This window comes from Vicia villosa, linkage group LG3 (assembly GCF_029867415.1).
Source record: "Vicia villosa cultivar HV-30 ecotype Madison, WI linkage group LG3, Vvil1.0, whole genome shotgun sequence".
Lineage (NCBI taxonomy): Eukaryota > Viridiplantae > Streptophyta > Magnoliopsida > Fabales > Fabaceae > Vicia > Vicia villosa.
In genome coordinates, this window is record NC_081182.1 from 72,703,770 (window position 1) to 72,718,922 (window position 15,153).

Below are 15,153 nucleotides of genomic sequence, written 5' to 3' on the forward strand. Positions count from 1 at the left end.
TTAGATTAACAGCAAGTTTGGAGTAATAAGCCCAATCATAACATCTCTCCAACCGATTTGATGGAACCATCTCACAATTATGTTCAAATATTCCAATGCAGAAACAATGCACAATTCACACCAATAATCTATGATGAAAATATAGAAAAGATGTTGCTTTGGTTAAAACAAGTGACTTTTGTGGTTGTCTTTACTGCCTCATGTAAATTATGTTAGTCTCTTTTTGCCGTCTAAAATATAGATCGAACCTTGTGAGTCACGTTAGCAATGCTTTTGATTGATTTCTCTCTCATGATAGAGATCCATCCATTCTGGAGACAACTAGCTGGCGGAGCAAACGGAGACATGCTGTACTCACAAGTAATCACATGCTAATTCTTTCATCTTTATATCACACCCACTATCTTACCTCACTAGATTCATTTTATCTTACCTGTATTAAATATGTTCTCTGGATTTTATATCACTCAAGATCTAGAAAAAAAACATTATTACTTTATTATTATTATTTGATAAATTTAAAACATTACTAAAGTAGTTCACTTCGTAGTTGTATATAGATATCATAAGTGTAGAAAACGAAATATTGAACCATTTATTTATTTTTAATAAAATGAAATTATGATTTGTTAAAGAGAGTTTTTATAATATTTATTTTTACTGTACAGTGCATACTACTTAAGTGTATATTGCTTTCTTTCACGTATTGAAAGATGCGCTTTTTAAATTGGTTCATGAGTTGGAATTTGTAGGTGTTTGAGTTCGATTATTACTTTTTTTCATTACACTTTACAGGTGGTCAAACTTTAGAATAGGCGTGATCGCAGGCCGGGAATCATAAGGCCTTGCAACAACATTACATTTTGGAGTTCTTAGCTGTTTGGAGGGATGTAGATGGTCCAAGTTATGTGATAGTGTGTTGGACAACTTTGAACAAGTTGGGTCATCAGGGAGTTAACATTCAGAAGAAAGATGTAAACGTGAACTCTAACGTCAAGCAATGCCTCTGTAAGGTTGCAGATGGTCACTTCATAGCGCCTGTGAAAGTGTTGAGGCTATCCGGTGTAGCCTCCTATAATGTACATACTATGAAGACTTTAGAGGCTAAACACCCGTGCAAACCACCTCCATCCATGTCAACCACCTTGTTCTCTAAAGCTCATCTAGTGGCTGAAGTTGATATTATCTTCAGGTCCATTAAGTCAATTTCTAACGGGACTTCATGTGGTAGAGATGGTTTACAAGCACAACATTTATTGAACGCGTTATGTGGAGAAGGTTCTGTTGTGTCTAGAAATCTCTTATGTGAAATCACTCTAGTTGTTAACATATGGTTAAGAGGGAGATGCCCGATTAGTTTGGTAGAGTTTGTTCCCTCTACACCCTTGACGTCGTTACAGAAGCTTGATGGTGGGATACGACCAATTGTTGCGGGTTCTATTTGGACGCAGTTGGTATCCAAGGTTGCAATGAAATGTGTCATTAAGGATTTGACACAATATCTCAATGACTTCTAGCTTGTGGTGGGGGTGTCAGGTTGTGTTGAAACCAGTGTTTTAAAAATCGGACCGGTCATCGAACCGGTGAGGGTACTGGGTCACTGGTTTATTGGTCGAACCATTGGGTCACTGGTCGAACCGCACGACCAAACCGGATTAAACCGGATTAAACCGGATAACTCGTTTGAATAGACCTGTCATTATATAGGTATAAAACCGGTCGAACCAGATGATTCAGTCTCTAAAAAAACATAACTAGCTTTTAAATTTTTTAAAAATATCATATCTTAAATTCACAATTTCATAACTTAAATTCAAATTTTAAACAAAGGTATCAAACATAACAAAATAGTAAAAAATTACAAAGTCTAATTGCAAACAGTCTAATTACAACATAATCTAAACAAAGTCTAATTACAACATAATCTAATTGAATAGTTTATAACAAAATAACTTCAATATGTACCAAATTTAATTCAAAATAGGATTCTCCTAAAAAGAAAATCAAATAAAATTCAATATGTTTATGCTATTTAAGAAAATTTATTAGCAAAGTTAACAAATAGACAATAAAGTTTTTAATTTGTCACTAACAAAAAAAACTATGTGAGAATGCTATTTAAGTAATACACTGCTAAATATATTAAAAAAAAAGTTTAAAAAAAAGTTTAAAAAAAGTTTTAAAAAAAAACAAAAAAAAAGCAATTAAACCGTCGGTTTTCCCGGTTTTCACCGGTTCCCACCGGTTTGATGGCATACCCGATCCAACTATTGAACCAGACCGGTTACCTGGCCGGTTCCCGGTCCGACCGTCCGGTCCGGTCCGGTTTTTAAAACACTGGTTGAAACCATTTTCCAGAGTGCCAACAGGGTGTTGAGCAAGCGACATGGAGATGGCTCTTTGATTATGCTTATATTAGATATCATGGATGCTTTCAACTTGGTAGATTGATCAACCATACTACTAGATGTGATGGTGAGATGTCCATTTATTTCCTTGTAGATTGAGGTTAAATCTTAGGGATAGACATATTATGTTAGCCAATGAAGTGCAACAAGGTCACCCATTAAGGCCACTTCTTTTCGCCCTTGTATTTCACCCACTTATTCATCAGATTAAAGATAATTGTAAGCTTCTTCTTCATGCACAGTATCTTGATGGTGGGACCATCATAGGGAATTCACAAAAGGTGGCTAAGGCCATTGACATCATTCGAGAGACCGGTCCAAGATTACGTCTCAAATTTAATAATCATAAAACATATATCTTTTAGCCTTTGTGTGATGGTAGTAAACTTTGTGGATAGTTATTACCTTTGGACATTAGGAGCTCGGTGCCAGGGATGAAGTTGCTTAGAAGGGCTATAAGTCGAGATGAAGGCATAATCAAGGGGTTGTTTATGAAGAGGGTGGTCATGGCTGTTGAGGTGATGCATTTTCTATCACAACTAAGGGATCCTTAAAGTGAGCTTATTATACTTCATTCTTGCATTGGTATCACCAAACTCCTTTTTTACCACAAAACGTGTCAGCTTAATCATACGGTGAAAGCAACGATTTGGTTTGATAACGAGTTGCGAAAGGTAGTTAAAGATATCATGGTTGATGGAGGTCCTTTCTTCAGGGACCTTCAACGGATGGTGGCTTCTTTACATGTAGGAGTTAGGGGATTCATTTTGTACTCGACAGTAGAAGATACTTTATATGCATTTGTGTCTTCTAAGGTCCAATCTTAGGTGTTACAGGTAGGGGTGGTAAAACAGGTCGCCCGCCCCGCGCCCGCCCTGTCTTATGCCCGCCAAAAAACGAGCGGGGCGGGCAAGTCCGCCAAGTGAAATGGGCATAAAAATCATGTCCGCCCCGCCAAGATGGAGGGTTGGAGGGCGGCGGACTTGCTCGCCTATTATTTATTTATTTTCTTCTTCATTTTTTTATTAGATTAATAGTTTTTTTACCTTTAAATTAAATTTTTCACTTACTTTTTAAAGTAATTTTTTATAAAAGCATCTTTTTAATAAATTTTACTTTAAAAAATAACACATATATTTACAATTAAATGTATAAATTAAAACCAACAATTGAAATTTCTAGAATTAATTAAAAAATGACGGGCTTAAGGCGAGACGGGCTAAACGAATAAGCGAGGCGGATTTTGGCGGGCGGTGGGCTTTGGAGGGGAGAGCTTTGGCGGACACGGGTTTGGTAGACGTGGGCTTTGGTAGGCTTCAGACTTAAAATCCCAACCCAACCCGTCAATTTTTGGCGGGTGCGCGGGCCGACCCAGTTGGCCACGACCTGTTTTGCCACCCCTAGTTACATGATCATATATTGAGAGACAGTGGGATATGTGGTATGCACTTTTATTTCAATAGAGTTTTAGATGGCCTTAGTATTGTGATTTCAAATTCTTAGAGATTTTACTAGAAAGAACACCGTCCCTCTTGAAGCACAACAAGTGTCCTTTTTAGTAAAAGTGTTCGGGATATGGTTGTAAAAATTGACATGACCATATGACAAAAAGTAATTTTTGGTTGATTGCAAGTAACACATGCTCATTTTTTTCCTTGATATCCCTATTGATGGTTTAGGCCAACATATGTCCCCGATAAAGTATTGTGCCATATTTAAATATTGGCTTATGATTCCCTTATTTCTTGTTGATGATGTTTGCCCTGTTTGCTGCGAGGTGGACTTGAATTCATTAGGGAAACACGTCCTTCATTGTAAGGAGCTTCCGAGAATCAAACACCGACATGACTTTGTTAGTGGTGTCTTATTTAATATATGTAGGCGTGTAGGTGTATCTGTGAAGAAATAGACACCTGTGAATTTCTTGACAGGCCTACAGGATGAGAGATCGACACTTAGGTTAGAAGATGTTTTGGTGTATGGATTAGTAGGAAGAAAACATGCATGTGTAGAGTTTATTGTAATTTTCTCGCCGGTGGGACTGAGGAATAGAGGTCTTACTGTTTGTAGGACAGACAATTCTCAAAATTGCTTCAAGTAAAGTGACCAAGTATGAGAAAGCGTGTTCCAACAATAAACATGCTTTCATAACATTTGTCTTTTATACTTTTGATTTTCTAGCACAGAAGTTGTGAGTCTTTTACAAATAGTGCAAAGACTAATGCATAACAATGTTGTGTCTCATAGAATAATGAATATAGATTTTAAAAGAATTGATTTTGTTATTTAAAAATAAATAATGATGCAGTTTGTTGCTTGTATGTTTGTTATTAGTGTATAATGTTTGTTAAACATCTAAAAGTATAATAATTTAAAAGTTAATTTTTTTATTAATAATAAATTTTCATCTTTCTCATTTTTATTTATTTAAAAATGTGGAGTGGTTTTTTACTATGCTTTATGTTGTAGTGGAAAATATAGAGTTGAAATTGCTTTTAATTGATTTGAACATGCTTCACATGCTTTGCAGGATTCGAATTCCCTGTTGTAACAATGCCATACGATTATTAAATTTATTATGTATGAAACCACGTGAACTCGAATGGCATATGATTATGATCTTGCTTCCCAACTCTCACACAGCAAAACTAAATTTTCTTTACAAATTATTTAATCAGTATTTTCATATGATATGAATATTTAACTCTTTTCTGTCCTTCTAATCACGGTATATGATTGATAACATTTACAAATTTAAAAAAAAAGCACATAAGGCTTATATTTTATCCGTTAGAGATTAAAATAATCAGAATACAGTATATAATATTATTAACCCCCATTACCCCATTAAAAAAGTACTAGTATAATTATTGGGTAAAGAATACCCAATCTTTAGTTTCTGTTATTGTTCTTTGCTTCTGTGCCCCCAAAATAAATAAATAAAAAAGCTTCCTAGACAAACTTTAATTTATGCACTTTGTGTATATGATCCGAATATTCTTGACCGTATATATAGCAAATCTAATCTGATCAATTTACCATTCTTTTAGTTACAGCTAGCTAGCCTAAAAAATTGACTCAGTAGCCAACAAAAGTTTGAATAAATTCACTATTGATGCTTTTCTTCAACTTCCAGCTACCGCGTCAAGGAAAAAGTAATATAACTAACTTCTAGTTTTGGTGTACAAGGGAAGCAACTATATTATATTAATATATACTTCATATCAAGAGTTTCGTTTTTGAATTTAAGGTTTAATTCAATCTCTCTGAATAGCTTGGTTTAATATAATTAATAATGTGATATTGGTGTTAATAACATATATAGTTGACAAATTAAAAGAAATAAGTGATCTGAGTTTCAATACAGAATAAAACATAAAAAAAATTAAACTAGTTTTATCTCAATTATAACAAAAATGTACATTACATATTATTTAACATTTCTCCATAAATTCACGATGTATTAACGGGAAAAATTAAGAGTTTCTCAATTAAAAATCGGAAAAAAAGAAGAAGTTTAATTGATTGTATCTCAGTAAATAACTAAATTATGTGCTAGGAGGAGAAAACAAACGGTAGATTAATTGTTTCATAATTCATGAAAGTTGATTAAAAAAAGAGACAATCATATCATAAAGTAATCATGGCAACCAAACTATTTTAATTGTGGTAGATGTCATAGCATGATACTTAGCTTATGTAGAAGAATGGGATACAATATCTTGTTTTTTTTTTTTTGTTTTTTTAAGAAATAAGAGTCTCTAATAAAGATACAAAACATACGGTAGACTTATGATTTGTGGAGTCATCAGTCTAATTAGCGTCAGAATAATCACATAAATTCAATGAGTACGATGAGGGAAACAGAAGTCTTTGAAATTGGGTTCCATGAAGATAACGAAGAATGTGAAGATCAGTTGCCCAATGTATTGTACTGATGGAGACAATAAACTGCTTGACAACATGAATGTCAATTAAAGTACAATACAAGTGAGATATGGTAGAGAAACACCATCAGATGAAGCATATATCACATTTAATTCAAGAGGACTATTTGTTTCTCTAGTATAAAAAGGTCAGCTTATTCAAGAATGTTGACAATATACTTGAATTGAGAAATAAGCTAGCCTATGGGAAAATAATAGGCCACTTCAATTTCCAAGAAGTAGCGAAGAATACCTAAATCCTCCATCTCAAATTGATTGGCTAATTATAATTTCAAATCATCAATCTCGTTAATGTCATCACATGTAATAATCATATCAATAACATATAATAAGAGTAAAATATGACCATGAGAGATGTTCCTGACAAACAAAATCGAATCATGATCACTAGAATGAAAAATCACGAGATGTAATAACAATGCTAAACTTCTCAAACCAAACACGTCGAATTTGTTTAAAAAAATATGAAGCATTCTTCAATTTACACATTTTCCCTTGATTATGAGGAACACTTGGCAGAGGTACCATATAAAATTCCTTATGCAGATCACCATTAAGAAACACATTTTTAACTTCCATTTGAAAATGTGGCATTCATGAACTGATCACCTACACTTTTATGTCATTTATTGGAGACTTCCATATCATATTGTTGGGAGATTTCCTTAGCTACAAGACGTGCTTCGTAACACTCAACTGTTCCATCAAATTTAATTTTGATTTTGTATACTCAATGTGACCAAATATTACATTTTTTAGGAGAAAGACATACTAATTGCCAAGTATTTGTATTGTCCAAAGCAAAACGTTCTTTTTGTCATAACCTGCTACCAAAGAGGATTAGGAATAATCTTTTTATCGAAATAGGAACTAGAAAAACTATGAATAGAGGTTAGAAAAAGAAGAAAAATAAGCATTGTAAGTTAAACAGAAAAAATTAGACAATTGAGTAGAGTTACGGTCATGAGACAAATAACAAGGAGAAAGAGGGAGAAGGATGAGGATTAAGATCAATACTTATGTGAGTTTGTTGGAAAACTGTGGGGGAAAAAGTTGTTATTATCATGAGTAGCAATAATATCGGTCATGTTATTCTCGTGGAAACAAAAGGGATGTTATTATCATGAGTAGCAGTAATACTAGTCACGCCGTTCTCAAAATTACAATCACTAGAAACATAACCATTATGACCAAAAGGATCAATACAGGTGAGTTCTAAATTACGAGTAATATCATAATTAGAGGGAAAAAGTGTTCAAGAAATACAACATGACAAGAAACATACAATTTGCTTGCTTGCAGATCATAATAATAATATCTCTTTTGAACATCCATATAACCAAGAAAGCACATATTGTAGAGCACGAAGACAACTTATTACGTCCTACTTTTGGACAAAGAATAAAGTAACTAGAACCAAAAACCTTCAAAAAAGAATAATCAGGGATAGGATCATATAATTTTTATAATAGTATGAACAATAGTAAAAAAATGCTTCATCCCAAAACTCACTGGAAATTGTGTTGGGCTTGGGTTTCCTTCCTATGTAGAGAAAAGCCCAAATATGAAGAATCCATTTGTCTCACTTATTTAAGTAGGGAGTGTCAATTTAGGGTCAAGAGAGGTAGAGAGAAAATAAGGATTCAAAAGAGAGAAAAGAGGAGAGAAACTCATTCCCGTTTTTTCTGCATTAGTCCTACTAAATCGATGATCCCCGATTTGTTTCCCGTTGAATCTAGCTAAAAAATTTTATGGGCATGTGATCGCGACTTTGCGTGTCTATTAGTCGGGATAACTGCAACTGCACAGTCGTGTCGTGTAGTTTTAAAAGATATCGAATCCACAGGGACTAAAAATCGATCTACCGTTATCTAAAGTTACTATGTAAAGCTAAGGCTAATGAATATTTTTGGGTTGTTTATAAACGAGGAAACTAAAGCCTTAAATCTAAGTGATATAATAATAAGCAGATATAAGTATGTAGTTCGTCTAACTTAGGTGATCCGAAGTTCCATTGGCCAGATTCTAATTAAATAAAAAATCTTTACTAACTATGTTATTTAAAAGTCCTCCTCTCAAACTCTCGCTCTATTGATTCATACTACGATCCTAACTCATAATGTACGCTCTCGTTATCCCACCAGATTTAGGAACGCTTTTTGAAAACATCACAGTTGATAAAATGCCCATTTCATGAAGAGGTTATCTACTTAAATCTCCTAGTCTCAAACTCTCGCTCTGTTGACTCGGATCATGCTAGTATTCCTTAACGTACGCTCTCGCTGTCACGCGTCGGGTTTAAAAACACTTTTTGAAAATAAATAAATTCTAATTAGTCTTAATACGCTTTCGCCATCCTAAAAACTAATATTCTATGTCTACTATCCAGTTAAAGATCTCAAACTCTCGCTCTGTTGATTTTAACCTTTATCAGTTCTAAAATCTCAAACTCTCGCTCTGTTGATTTTAGAACTTTAGCAAATTAAATTAGACACAAAACCAGAAACGAGTGATTTTAAATAAAACATATTTAAGCCAACTTATTTCTGATCCCTACGGTTAAATTGCTCTACATACCGATATCTTAATTAAATTAGTCAGACATACTTATTAAATTAAACATGCATAAACAATCGTAATTAATATATTCAGGCATATTCATCAGCATATAATAATTAGTCATGCAATCAATAAATAAATGTTGTAGATAAGAAACCTGGATAATAATAAAAACTGGAGTTAAACCTTGAATCTTCAAGTACTCGAATAATAATTCTTGAATGGAGAAAACAAAACAAGGAAATAAAAAAGCACTTAGATCTAACGTAAGGTTAGATCAGTGAAAAGTACACAACAATTTCCGGTGTAGAAATTGTTGTGAGAAAATAATAATAATATGCCCAAAGCAAGAAACGAAAATGAAAATAAAAATAAAGGTAGAAAATTGCGAAAATACGAATACAAAATGAAAGCAATTGTTCGGTAAAAATGTCGACCCTTTTCCATTGGTGTGTACGTTGTATTTATATTGGTCATAGTGCAACTTCTATTTCCAATCTTCTCGGAAGTAGTGGTCATGAAGTTCCTAAAATGCAGCAACCGATTCAAAGAAGTCCTTTGAGACGTGGGTCTTTAATTTGAATAATTCTTGGAGACGTGGCCATCAATATAGGAGACGAGCGTCTCATACGTGGGAGTGGGGATTGAGAGATTTGAGACGTGGGTCTCAATTGTAGTGGGCTAGCCCACTTTGCTTACAACATCCAAGGACGGGCGTCTTCACTCACTCTTTCTAATTGCACCCGCCGATCATCACAAAACCCACTCACAAGCTGCTTGCCGCTCGTCATGCACATGACATGCCTCCTTTATTTCTCTGCTTGTCGTCCGTTAAAGCTGGAGGTATGGTGCTTGCCGGTCGTCAAGGGTCTTGGCTCTAATGGGCCACGTGCTCACTTCATAGTGGGCTGGGCTGCTTCTATTTGGTTCTTTTCTTTTGGCCTTTTTTCTACTTTTATACCCCCATTTATTCATTTCCTCACAAAGTCTTCAAATAAATATATACCTGCAAATTGAACAAATACCAGCGTAATACCAATATAAAATAATTCAATTGAAATAAAATAAGGGAATAATTGATGTAAATCAAGCTAAAAATACGATACATTTAAGTGTTATCAGCATGTTTGCAACTCATGTATCTAACTTTTGACAGTTCCAAATTTGGAAACAAAATCTGAGTTGAGAAATACGTGTCTCGCATTGAAGCTGCAGATTTGGGTTATTCTTTAGCTTTTCGATTCTTATTTGTAAGTTAGTTTTGCTTTATGATTTGCAGTTGTTAGAACTTGTTTGTAAATCACTTTAAGACTCTCTTGTATCTTCAATTGATTATAGTGGAGCTATTTCTTTGGTCTAGACGATTCATGGTTTGCACTCTCATATTTAGGGGTTTTCCACGTTAAAAATTTCGGTAATCTTTTGTGCGTTTATTTACCGTCTTATATTTGTTGTTGATCCTCAAGGTTCCTACAAGTGTGGGAAAGTCTATATTATTTGTGTATTATTCTGTTATTGTGTCTTAATTTTCCATTAGAGTGGCTTCAGAGCTTTTGGTTAAAGACTATTTGACTTGTTTGAATGATGGAGTCAAACAAAGATGAAGATGGTATTGTTGAATGGATCTAATTAACATTTATGGAAGGATAATATGAAAGACTTACTCTTTATGAAGAAATTTCATTTATCGATTTTTAGTTCCACAAAGCCAGATTCTGTGTCTGATGAAGAATAAGAGTTTGAACATCAACAGGTATGTGATTTTATTCGACAATAGGTAGAAAATAATGTTATAATCATATTTATAATGAGACACATATAAAAACTTTGTGGGAGAAGATAAAGTCCTTGTATACCTCTAAATCAAGGAATAATAAATTGCTCTTGTTAAATAGCTTCATAAGTTTGAAGTATCAGGAGGAGACTTTTATTTCAGATCACTTGAGTGAATTTCAAGGGCTCCTTGATCAGATGTCAGGAATTGGTATTAAATTTGACGATAAACTTTTGGAACTATTTCTATTGTTTTCTTTACCCGAGTCTTAGGAGACATTTCAGGTTTCTATTACAAGTTCTTCTCCTAGAGGTGTTGTTTCTTTAGAAACGGCTAAGGGTGGTATTCTTAATGAGGAGATGAGAAGAAAGGCACAATGTTCTTCATCACATTTAGAGGTACTTGTCATTGAAAATAGGGGGGAAAGTAAGAAAAAGGAACCGAATGGTGGTAGAGAGAATAACAGAAGCAAATCCAAGCCACGATACAAGAATCTGGAGTTTCGTTATTGTCACAAAATGGGACACATACCAAAGTATTATTATTAGTGGAAAAGGGATAATAAAGGCAAGAAAGGTAAGTCTAAACAAAGAGATCATGATGATCATGATGATGATCGTGTTACTAATGCTACTAGTGATGATCTTGTTATTATCTATGATTATGAGTTTGTTAATCTCGTATCAGATAAGAGCATGTGGATAGTTGACAGTGGTGCTACATGGCATGTTACACTAAGGAAGGGTTTCTTCACATCTTATACTTCTAGTGATTTTGGAGTGTTGAGGATGGGTAATGATGGTGTATCTAAATTAATTGGTGTTGGTGGTGTTTACTTGCAAACCAATATATGAATACAATTGTTGCTTAGAGGAATCAAAGATGCTCTAGATGTTTGCTTTAATTTGATCTCTGTGCATATGCTTGATGATTGTGTTTATGACTATCAGTTTGGTTCGTGAAAGTGGAAACTCAACAAAGGTAACATGGTTGTGGCTAGATGGGAGAAGTTTTCTAAATTGTATTGGACAAAAGCTTTGGTTATTAGGGATAGTGTGAATGCTATCGACATGGAAAGTGAGGAAAATAAAAATTGGTTGGATGCATTGCATGATAAGATGAAATTATTGCATGATAATCATACTTATGATTTGGTGAAGTTGCCTAAAGGAAAAAGATCTTTGGAAAACAGGTGGATTTATAGAGTTAAACATGAGATAAACTCTAAGTCTCCAATGTATGAAGCTAGATTAGTGGTGAAAGGTTTCTGTCAAAGAAAATGTGTTGATTTTAACGAGATTTTCTCACCTGTTGTAAAGAAGTCATCAATTAGAACCGTGTTGAGTTTGGATGCTACTCTTGATTTAGAGGTTGAGCAAATGGATGTGAAAACGGCTTTCCTTCATGGAGATTTGGAGGAAGAGATCTACATGAAACAACCCGATGATTTTCAATTTAAAGGCAAAGAAGATCACGTGTGTAGATTGAGAAAGATTTTATATGGGTTAAAGCAAGCTCCAAGGCAGTGGTACAAGAAATTTGAGTCTGTTATGTATAATCAAGGATATCATAAAACTACTTCAGATGATTGCGTCTTTGTTAGAAAATTTTCTAATGATGGGAGCAGCTAAATCGATTCTTGGCATTGGAATTATGCATTACAGAAAAGAGAAGAAATTTTGGATGTCACAAGAATATTATATCGAAAGAGTGCTGCAAAGATTCAAAATGGATAACGCTTAGGCGGTAAGCACTCATCTTGCTACTAATTTCAAGTTAAGTTCTAATCAAAGTCCTTCAAGTGAAGATGAAGCGTTTGATATGAAACGTGTTCCTTATGCGTCTGTTATGGGTAGTTTGATGTATGGAATAGTGTATACAAGACCAGATATAGCACATGTTGTTGGTACAGTCAATAGATTTTTGTCAGGTCCAGGTAAAGAGCATTGAAATGTTGTAAAATGGATTTTAAGATATCTTCGCGATACTACTTGTATGAGGTTTTGTTTGGAGGAGATAAGCTTACTATAGTGGGGTACTCTGACATGGCTGGAGACATTGATTCCAGAAAGTCCACTTCGGACTACATGATTAAATTTGCAGGGGAGCTGTGGCTTGCCAGTTTAAATTGCAAAAGTGTGTAGCATTGTCTACTACAGAGGCTGAGTTCATTGCCATTACCGAAGCATGCAAAGAGTTACTGTGGTTGAAGAATTTTTTGTATGAGCTTGGTTTTGTTCAAGACAAATATGTGTTATTTATTGATAGTTAAAGTGTTATTCATCTTGGTAAGAATCCAACTTTTCATAATAGGTCCAAACACATTGATGTGAGATATCATTGAATACATGATGTTTTGGATGCTAAGTTATTGGAGTTAGCTAAAGTTCATACAGATGATGACTAAAGCATTACCAAGAGGGAAGTTTGAAGTTTGTTGTGTTATCGTCAGTTTGGCGATTTCCTCCACATAGTTGTGAGGGGGAGATTTGTTGGGTTTGGGTTCCCTTTCTATGTGGAGAAAAGCCCAAATATGAATAACCCACTTGTCTCACTTATTTAAGTGGAGAGTGTCAATTTAAGGTCAAGAGAGGTAGAGAGAAAATAAGGATTCAAAAGTGAGAAAAGAGGAGAGAAACTCATTCCTATTTTTTCTGTATTAGTCGCATTAACTCGACGTTCCTCGATTTGTTTATCGTTGGATCGAGCTAAAATTTTGTGGGCATATTTGCAACTCATTTATCAAACTTTTGACCGTTTAGAATTTGAAAACAAGGTCTGAGCTGAGAGATAAGTGTCTCGCATGTTGCAAATTGGGTTATTTTTTTAACTTTTTTATTCTTATTTGTAAGTTAGTTTTGCTTTGTGATTTGCTGTTGTTAGCACTTTTTGTGAATCACTTTAAGACTCTCTTGTATCTTAAATTGATGATAGTTGAGATATTTCTTTGATCTGGACGACTCGTGGTTTTTATTCTCATATTGAGGGATTTTCCAGATTACAAAAATCGGTGTTCTTTTGGGCATTTATTTACCGTCTTATATTTGTTGTTGATCCTCAAAGTTCCTACATGTATGGGGAATTATCCACTACGAATTGTCCAATTATTATATCTTAATTTCCCATCAAATAGAAGTAGAGAACAAAATGGAATGAGAAGTCTCAACAATGTGACATTGTTTTTTTAAGAAACTTCATTCTTTTGAGAAGTATAAGTACAAGATGTCTGGTAAATATTACCATCATGTGCAAGTAATTCAGAGAATTTACTATAGGTATATTCACCATCTAAATCAAAATGGAAGCACTTTATAACAACATTATGTTGAGTCTTAAACCATCATACGAATCATATGATAATTGCAAAAAATTCATAACTATTTTTTATAAGGTAGCCCAACAACAATGAGTGTAGTTCTCGATGAATAAACATAATATTTAGATACACCTTTGGTAGGAACCGGTGATGAACCTCACACATCAAACTGAACTAAGTCAAAAGGTGCATATGAAATAAAACTTTTATTAAAAAGAAAAACTAGAAATTTAGCAAGTTTACAACCACAACAATTTGAGATATCATTATTTGTAACTTTCCAAAACCTCAAGTAGAAGTAAGATACTTTAATCTAGAAGTAGATACAAGTCATAGACATAAGTGCCATAAATAAAAACAACAAGATGAAGAATTCAAACGAAAAAAAAAAAACTAATAAACTAGTAGTGAAAGTAGAAGTTGAGAGTGCAGAATTTGAGACTCTTAATTTGTCCAAAATATAAAGTCCATATTTTTAATAGTATGAAAAACAGTAAAAAATGTTTCACCCTAAAACTCACTGGAAATCGAAGCAGAGAACAAAATGAAATGAGAAGTCTCAATAATGTGACATTGTTTCTTTAAGAAACTTCATTCCTTTGAAAAGTATAAGTACAAGATGTCTGGTGAATATTACCATCATGTGCAAGTAGTTCAGAGAATTTACTAGAGGTATATTCACCATCTAAATCAAAATGGAAGCACTTTATAACAACATTATGTTGAGTCTAAACCATCATATGAATCATTTGATAATTGCAAAAAATTCATAACTAATTTTCATAAGGTAACCCAAAAACAATGAGTATAGTTCTCGATAAATAAACATAATATTTAGATCCACTTTTGGTAGGAATCGATGATGAACCTCATACATTAAAGTGAATTAAGTAAAAAAGTGCATATGAAATAGAAACACTTTTATTAAAAAGGAAAACTAGAAATTTAGCAAGTTTACAACCACAACAATTTGAGATATCATTGTTTATAACTTTCCTAAAACTTGAGTAGAAGTCAGGTACTTTAATCTAGAAGTAAATACAAGTCATAAACATAAATTCCATAAATAAAAACAAGAAGATGAAGAATTCAAACGAAAAAAGAACCTAATAAATTAGTAATGAAAGTAGAAGTTAAGAGTGCAGTATT